The 9334-nt window shown below is 40.9% G+C and overlaps 1 pseudogene across 1 annotated transcript; it reads left to right on the top strand.

Annotated features, from left to right (window-relative positions):
• Window positions 646-1450, top strand: LOC102176111 (annotated as a pseudogene). Its single transcript, XR_001295788.2, has one exon. The product of XR_001295788.2 is annotated as a triosephosphate isomerase pseudogene (transcript).

Here is a 9334-nt window from a genome sequence, read left to right as displayed (position 1 = left end):
GTAAAGCCACAAGACTAAGGGAGGACATCATCTCCTGATGCCAGCTCATCAGATTTCAAGAAAAATAAGTTCCATGTATTTTAAAAGATTTTCTAACTTGGTGGATTTATATCACAAAAACTTGAATTTAATGGGCTCTCCAGTCCACCATCCCATACTATTTTCCTTTTACTATTGGGAATATTGAACTTAGCCTTTTGGAGAAGTTGTTTAATTTTATATTTCTACCAAAGAACAATTATTTCTAGGCTTTTAGATACCTGTATGTAAAAATGCCAAAACCCTCACATTTTTGCATATAAAGGTTATTCTTTCAAAAGAGAGACTTTGTCATATACCAGGTGGAAGAGGCATTTCAACATTTTTGATGGTGACAGTGATGTCAGTGACAGAAGATCATGTTTTCCAGAGTTGTTGAATTTCTTGCTTAATCTGATTGATTTTATTTCTGACTTGGCCTATTATTTAGTTAACTTGTCATTACTTTATTCCATCTGATTTTATTATAAGTTGTTTAATTTTTTTTAGATTTTAAAAGTTGAGGAGAGACATGTCATCTTATCCTTTGCCTCTGAGCATGGCTGTGCCTGGAGAATACAAGATACAGATATCCATCTTGAGTTTAACATATGTTTAAGAGGCTGCTCCTGACCTTCAGCGTGCCTGCTCCTCAGCCATGGTGCCCTCCAGGAAGTTCTTCGTTGGAGGGAACTGGAAGATGAACGGGAGGAAGAACAATCTGGGGGAACTCATCAACACTCTGAATGCGGCCAAGGTGCCGGCCAACACCGCGGTGGTTTGCGCACCCCTCACCACCTACAGTGACTTCGCCCAGCAGAAGCTGGATCCCAAGACTGCTGTGGCTGCACAGAACTGTTACAAAGTGGTCAATGGGGCCTTTACGGGGGAGATCAGCCCTGGCATGATCAAAGATCTTGGAGCCACGTGGGTAGTCCTGGGGCACTCCGAGAGAAGGCATGTCTTTGGGGAGTCAGATGAGCTGATTGGGCAGAAAGTAGCCCCTGGCAGAGGGACTTGGAGTGACTGCCTGCACTGGGGAGAAGTTAGATGAGAGGGAAGCTGGCATCACTGAGAAGGTCATTTTCGAGCAAACCAAGGTCATCACAGATAACGCGAAGGATTGGAGCAAGGTTGTCTTGGCCTATGAGCCTGTGTGGGCCTTGGTACTGGCAAGATGGCAACACCCCAACAGGCCCAGGAAGTACACGAAAAGCTCCGGGGATGGCTTAAGTCCAACGTCTCTGATGCAGTGGCTCAGAGTGCCCACATCACTTATGGGGGTTCTGGGACGGGGGCAACCTGCAAGGAGCTGGCAAGCCAGCCTGATGTGGATGGCTTCCTTGTGGGCGGTGCTTCCCTCAAGCCTGAGTTCCTCGACATCATCAATGCCAAACAATAAACCCTGTCCATCTCCGCTACCCTTCCTGCCGAGCCAGGGACTAGGTAGCTCAGAAGCCCAGTAACTGCACTGCCCCCAGACCTCCACACACGCTTCTCGTGGCGTCGCCTGACCCCTCTCGTGGCTGAATCCAATGCACCTCTTCCTTTACGGTGTACACCCTACCTTGTCGTGGTTGGGACCAGAACCATCCCGCCTCCACTTACTGTACCTGTTGGAACTAAACCTGTCACCAAGGTGGCTTCTTCTTGGCTGAGAGGTGGGAGGGTGGTTTGCTCGTGGGTCCCCTTAGTCCCCAGTGAAGACGGGAGAGAACCGGTCCTGTCCCGTCTCCCGCCATGAGGCCAAGGGCTGAGAGAAAGCCCTGTCCTCAGCTGAGGCCAGGGCGCTGCTCCCTCCCACGGTGCCAATGCCTGTGGTCTGAGCAGTCCTGCGTGTGGGGGAATAAATGCCTGGCACTGAAAATAAATAAATAAATAAAATGTCTTTAAGAAATGTTTTTCTTGAGCATTAAAAATTTGAATCTAGATAACTAATATTTTGTGGGACTTCCCTGGCAGTCTAGTGGTTAAGAATCTGCCTTTTAATGCAGGAAATGGTTCAAACCCTGATCGGAGAACTAAGATCCCACATGCACTGGGCAACTAAGCCACAACTAGGCCACAACTAGAGAGAAGCCCACGTGCTACAGAGAAGAGCCCACATGCTGCAATTAAGACCTGATGCAGCAAAATAATAGTAATAATAAAGGAATAAAATTAATTAAAATAACTGCTAATCTATTCCTTAGAGTAGTGCATAGGATTAAGAGTAGGAAGAACTTGAATACCAAATCCTGTTATAGTAGGAAGACTTTGTCCATAGTAATGAGTACGAGAAAATCAGTCATTCAGTTTGTCACCCTATATCTAAGAAGCTCTTTCTATAGGTGTAGTACCATGACAGCAACACAGAGAGTTATTTGGGAGCAGAGAAAAACAGTGAGTTAACTAGAAAATACCAAAAGGAAAAGAAAAAACCCTAAAACTAATAAATTTTTAGGGCAGAGGATCTAGATGAAAGCCCAGATACGAGGATAAAAAATCAGCTGGAAGAAAATGAGACATACACATAAAGATTACTCTTCCAAAATGGAGAAACTTGCTTGGAATGCATTGGACCATGGGTATCCCGAGGAATCTACACTGGACATATTCAAGCAGAACATACCAAACTAAATCCAGTAAATGTCCACTATGTGAACAGCTGGCCTCAGCTGTGTTGTAACTTTTACGGCTGATGCAACAGAATGAGCCATATCATACAAAATTACAACACAAGACCACAACTAAAGACTGGCAGTGATTTGTTTTATGTGGAATCACAAACTGTCATTATTGCAGGTCATTTCAGAAGGTCCAAGTCAGTGGAAAACCTAAGGAATACCAAAAATATAACCCTAGCTAGTAACTAAGACTATATTTGTCAATTGTGCAATCCCTGAAATGATTTCTGAGAACACATTTCTCGTATTTCGGTGTTTTCATATTTGGTATTTCTAGTATTTTGGTATTTTCGCTGAAGAATGTGCTGGTTTGATAAATATACTAGGTGTTTTAATTTCACAAAGTAAACATTCAGGTTTTTCACGAAGTAATTGAATAGTCACGTAATAGCACAAAACCTTATCCTTGGTAAGTAAAAATTTGGCTCCAGCTCAAAACACAAAGAAGGTATAAGAAAATTATTAACTAAAAAGTGAGATCAAAATAATCCTTCAGTCTGTCCGCATATAGAAAAGAGTGTTCTTTCCTTACTATGGCTGATATAAATAGGTATAGACATGACAGTGCTCTGGAAATCATAATCGGTTCCCTTCCCCATTCTCTTAGATATTACAGTGGTCCACGGCCTTTCAAAGTGCAATTCTATGACTCCTTAGTATTTAATTCCTCTCTTTAGGAAGATGGGCTTCCCTGGTGGCTCAGTGGTAAGGAATCTGCCTGCAGTGAAGGAGATGCAGGAGACCTGGGTTTGATGCCTGGGTGAGGCTTTGCTGAAGCGACTGAGCACACACAATCAGGGAGATACTATATTAGATTGATTTTTTCTTCTTACTGGACAATGATGGAAAAAACAGGTTGAGAAACACTGTGATAGATGGCCTTTCAGTCTTCATTCTTAGTTAGTCAGCCATTATTTCAAGAATATTTATTAAATAAATGTCCTACATCAGGCACTGTGATGACTAGTTGGAGATATAATGAATGGTAAATAAGACCTTGATCCTGTTCTCAAAAATGCCTAACCTATTCAGAGGTCATGAGAGATAAGCAATCAGCCCTGATAGTGAAGGGTCATTACTATCACAGGAGTGCTTTGGAAACATAGAAGGGATGCCAACCTAACCAAAGTGAGGCTAGGAACCAGGACAGGTTTCCTAAAGGATGTGACTTCAGAACTGAGCCCTGAATGACGGGTCAGAGTAAGACAGACAAAGACAGCATGTGTCAGAGCCTAGAGAAAGAGACATGGCAAAAAGGAAGGAAATGAAATACTTTAGCAAGGCTTGAGCTTAGTGTGAGACAGGAAATTAAAGGAGCAGGACTGGAGTCATTTGTAAAAATCAATCACAAAGTGTTTTCTATGCAACTCTGAGAAGTTTAAAGTTTATCCTGAGGATCCTAGAGTCATGGAGGATTTTAAGCAGATGTTGAAAATATATTACTGAAAATGCACTTTAGATAGTTTATTTTGGCCATGGTTTGAAAAATAAAGAGGTTCTTGTAGTAGCCCATGTGAGACAACAGTGGTCAAGTAAGATGACAGTTGTAGTGAAGGTGAATGGAAGTAAGATTTAAGGGGTGTGGAATTAACAGGACCACAGTGGGGTAGGAGGGGTAAAGGACAGACACTACAAGGATGATATCAAATTTCTAGTATGAGCAATTGGAAAAAAAAAACCAGAAGGGCATCTGGGAATTTGAGATAATCTGGGAACTTTCAAGGGGATATTTCCATTATAAGTTTGATATGTATGACCCTGAAGGCAAGAGGAAAATTTGAATTAAAAAAAAAACAACCAGCAGATGGATAAGTGAAACTACAGGAATGAAAAAGCTCATCCAGAAAGACTCTGGAGAATGTGAAGAGGAGATGGACAAGAAGAGAACCCTGGAAATATCAACATTTAAAAGACAGAAAAGAGGAGCGCATGAGAGCAGTTGTCAAATAGCAGGTGGGGAGGAAAGAGGAAACCGGAAATGCAGTATCATGTATGCGGGAGAGACGTAGAACTTTTGAAAGAGGAGAAAACAGTCAGCAGCATCAACCGCTATAGATGCTACCTAGGAAAGTGACTGAAAAGTGCTCACTACAATTAACCAGCAAGAACTCATTGGTTAACCAGAATGAAGTCATTGGTAATATTTATGAGCTAAGTTTCTACAGAATTATGGGGACAGAGGCCACACTGCTATGGGCTGAGCAATGAGCTGAAGGTGAAGCAGTTATATCCTTAAATACTGGTATCTCTTAAGAAACTTGTCTGTGAAGAGGAAGAGAAAAATATATGAGTAGCTAGGTAGGTGGGAATATTATGGAGGAAGGGGGGTTTTGTTTCTTTGTTTTATGAAAGAAACTCAAAAATTAAATTCCAGTGAAAGAGAGCCAATAGGCAGAAGTAGATGGTAAACCAGAGAGATAAACTCCCAGGGAAGGCTGTAGAGAGATCCAACCAGATTTAACTTTCATTCATTTATCTCTTTCCAAATCTTTTTTATTCAAAATTTGGAAGGAGACAAATTCAGAAACTTTCCCTTGGAGACAGGAACCACAACACAGAAAACAGTCTATAAGTATTCTTGGTTTACTTAGTTTACTGTCTGCTAATAGCACTGTGTGCTAACATATTTGCCTTCTCCTTTAGAAAAGACAAGGAATTCATTGATACATCTTATTATTGTTCACCTGATGTCAGAAGATATGAAAACATCCAGTCTCATGTAAATAACCATAGATGTGGTTTTCCTGACTCTGTAAATAGCAATTTAAATAGATATAGTCCTTGCCCTCTAGAATCTCACAATAAAAAACAGATGACATGGATACACATCACCACCACCAGTACCACACAAGAGAATATGATAGCTCTTAAGTAGGAATTTATATTAGGTACAGTTTGGTCTTTGTTTTTCCTGGCTGTGGAATATGTGGAAGTTTTCTGGGAAATTGAGTGTGGTTAGGAAAAGTATTACTTGACTTTCACATAAACAGGAGAGGCCTGGGAGGGAAGAGGGGTGGGAGAACTTGATTGGATTATAAACGTTAATCGAAATAAATGTATCTCTAGTGGCTCCCACCACCCAAGCTTATAATTCAATAAGTGATAGCAATTGATTGATTACATAAAAGTTCAGAGAGATCCTGATGGAAAAATTAGGCAAAAGTTGAACAGGTAAGCCTGGTTGGAGGGCAAAAATTTTATTGCATACTGGCAATAAAAAGGTTAAAGGTGTATGACACCTTACATTGGGTAGAAATGGGTCTAATGATGAAGTATCAAAGAGCAACCAGGCTGATGGGGAGATAGCTCATAGAAGAACACTGTAGATGTGAGGGTTGATGTCCAAACTACATACTACTTTTGGTTTCAGAGAGAAAGAGTGGATGAGGGAGATATGGAAGGAACAGTTGAAGGGTTTAGTAATAACCAGAATGTTGGCACACCCAGAATTTTTAGCATTTTTCTGATAGAGAAGACAAAACTTTGACATTTCTTCGAGAAAATTCTAGGTTATTAAGAATTCAATTAAGAGCTGCAAAGAGTCTTCACATGAAACTATGTTTTAGAATATTTATCTTCTTCCTTGTTGTTGCTGTTGTTCAGTCACTATGTTGTATCTGACTCTTTGTGACCCCATGAACTGCAGCACCCCAGGCTTCCCTGTCCCTCATTATCTCCTGGAGCTTGTTCAAACTCATGTCCATTGAGTCAGTGATGCCATCCAACCATCTCATCCTCTGTTGCCCTCTTCTCCTCCTGCCCTCAGTCTTTTCCAGCATTACGGACTTTTCCAACGAGTAAGCTCTTTGCATCAGGTGGCCATCTACTTCTTAGACTTGGCTATTTATAAGTCAATATAGAGCATCTTGAACTCTATATTCTAGCAGGCAAGAAGTAATAAACAACGTTGAAAAGAAAAGTTGTGGGGGGAGAGATTTTAGACTGAGAGAGTTTAATCCAAGGTAAAAAACTAGCAAGAAACACCAGGACTTCAGCTCAATCTCTGATTCTAAATCTTGTGGTCACAGAAGTCTGGGGACAGGGAAATAGGCCACAGTAATATTCTCCTCTAATATTACTACTATAACCTGGAGAGAAGTAATGAGAACTTGAAGAAAGGCAGAAGCGATAAGAAAAGAGGGAAGATGGATTTCAAAGAAACTGTGGAGGAAATATTAATAAGATTTGATACCCAAGTAAACATGGCAGGTAAGAAAGAAGTGTACCTCACAATAAATGTGGGGTTTTTCCAGAAATGACTCATCACACAGTGCAACTCAGCTGTGGCATCAATGAGATGAATGTATATTCATATGGCATAAGAGAATCAGTTCGTAACAACCTGTTTAAATAAAGAAGAGCATTATGATAGTGAGATTTCAACAAAAAGTTTTGTTGCATCAGCCGTGATTAAAAAAAAAAAAAAAGCAGTAAGGATCTGTGACTTTTTTCTAGCACCACTCCTCAGAAAGTTCCAGCTAGCATGCATGAAAAATGCAGCCAATTTAGATTAGAGGCTTCCTGGAAAAGATATATCAAGCTTAAATAATTTATAGAAAATAAGAGATTACAGAATATTGGAAACAGGAAAAGTCTTAAAGATCACTTAGTTCAATCATTTTCATTAAAAAATAACTATGTACAGACCTCTACAAACATATACAAAAATGAAGAGCATAGTATAATGAATCTCCACTGACTTATCACCAATTTGATGATTATAAATTTATGGCCAAGCTTGTTTCATCTTTTTTCCCCACCTCATGATATCTGTTTCATCCACGAATATTTTAAGATTGAATCTCTAAAAGATGAGAATTCTTTTAAAAACATAATTCAGTTCAGTTCAGTCGCTCAGTCGTGTTAATAATATCATTATACATAAACTTAACAATAATTTCTTAATACCATAAAATATGCAATTCAGTTCAGTTCAGTTCAGTCGCTCAGTCGTGTCCGACTCTTTGCGACCCTATGAACTGCAGCACACAAGGCCTCCCTGTCCATCACCAACTCCTGGAGTTCACTCAGACTCACATCCATCGAGTCAGTGATGCCATCCAGCGATCTCATCCTCTGTCGTCTCTTCTCCTCCTGCCCCAAATCCCTCCCAGCATCAGAGTCTTTTCCAATGAGTCAACTCTTCATATGAGGTGGCCAAAGTACTGGAGTCTCAGCTTTAGCATCATTCCTTCCAAAGAAATCCCAGGCTGATCTCCTTCAGAATGGACTGGTTGGATCTCCTTGCAGTCCAAGGGACTCAAGAGTCTTCTCCAACACCACAGTTCAAAAGCATCAATTCTTCAGCGCTCAGCCTTCTTCACAGTCCAACTCTCACATCCATACATGACCACAGGAAAAACCATAGCCTTGACTAGACGGACCTTTATTGGCAAAGTAATGTCTCTGCTTTTGAATATACTATCTAGGTTGGTCATAATTTTTCTTCCAAGGAGTACGTGTCTTTTAATTTCATGGCTGCAATCACCATCTGCAGTGATTTTGGAGCCCCCAAAAAATAAAGTCTGACACTGTTTTCACTGTTTCCTCATCTATTTCCCATGAAGTGATGGGACTGGATGCCATGATCTTTGTTTTCTGAATGTTGAGCTTTAAGCCAACTTTTCCACTCTCCACTTTCATCAAGAGGCTTTTTAGCTTCTCTTCATTTTCTGCCATAAGGGTGGTGTCATCTGCATATCTGAGGTTATTGATATTTCTCCCAGCAATCTTGATTCCAGCTTGTGTTTCTTCCAGCCCAGCGTTGCTCATGATGTACTCTGCATAGAAGTTAAATAAGCAGGGTGACAATAAGCAGCCTTGACGTACTCCTTTTCCTATTTGGAACCAGTCTGTTGTTCCATGTCCAGTTCTAACTGCTGCTTCCTGACCTGCATACAGATTTCTCAAGAGGCAGGTCAGGTGGTCTGGTTTTCCCATCTCTTTCAGAATTTTCCACAGTTTATTGTGATCCACACAGTCAAAGACGTTGGCATAGTCAATAAAGCAGAAATAGATGTTTTTCTGGAACTCTCTTGCTTTTTGATGATCCAGCGGATGTTGGCAATTTGATCTCTGGTTCCTCTGCCTTTTCTAAAACCAGCTTGAACATCAGGGAGTTCACGGTTCACATATTGCTGAAGCCTGGCTTGGAGAATTTTGAGCATGACTTTACTAGCGTGTGAGATGAGTGCAATTGTGTGGTAGTTTGAGCATTCTTTGGTGTTGCCTTTCTTTGGGATTGGAATGAAAACTGACATTTTCCAGTCCTGTGGGCACTGCTGAGTTTTCCAAATTTGCTGGCATATTGAGTGCAGCACTTTCACAGCATCATCTTTCAGGATTTGAAACAGCTCGATTGGAATTCCATCACCTCCACAGCTTTGTTCATAGCAATGCTTTCCAAGGCCCACTTGACTTCACATTCCAGGATGTCTGGCTCTAGATTAGTGAACACACCATCGTGATTATCTGGGTCGTGAAGATCTTTTTTGTACAGTTCTTCTGTGTATTCTTGCCACCTCTTCTTAATATCTTCTGCTTCTGTTAGGTCCAGACCATTTCTGTCCTTTATCGAGCCCATCTTTGCATGAAATGTTCCCTTGGTATCTCTAATTTTCTTGAAGAGATCTCTAGTCTTTCCCATTCTG

The sequence above is a fragment of the Capra hircus genome, chromosome 6 (genome assembly GCF_001704415.2).
Source record: "Capra hircus breed San Clemente chromosome 6, ASM170441v1, whole genome shotgun sequence".
NCBI lineage: Eukaryota > Metazoa > Chordata > Mammalia > Artiodactyla > Bovidae > Capra > Capra hircus.
The sequence above is the reverse complement of the archived record's forward strand: the minus strand, read 5'-3'. Positions and strand labels throughout refer to the sequence as shown.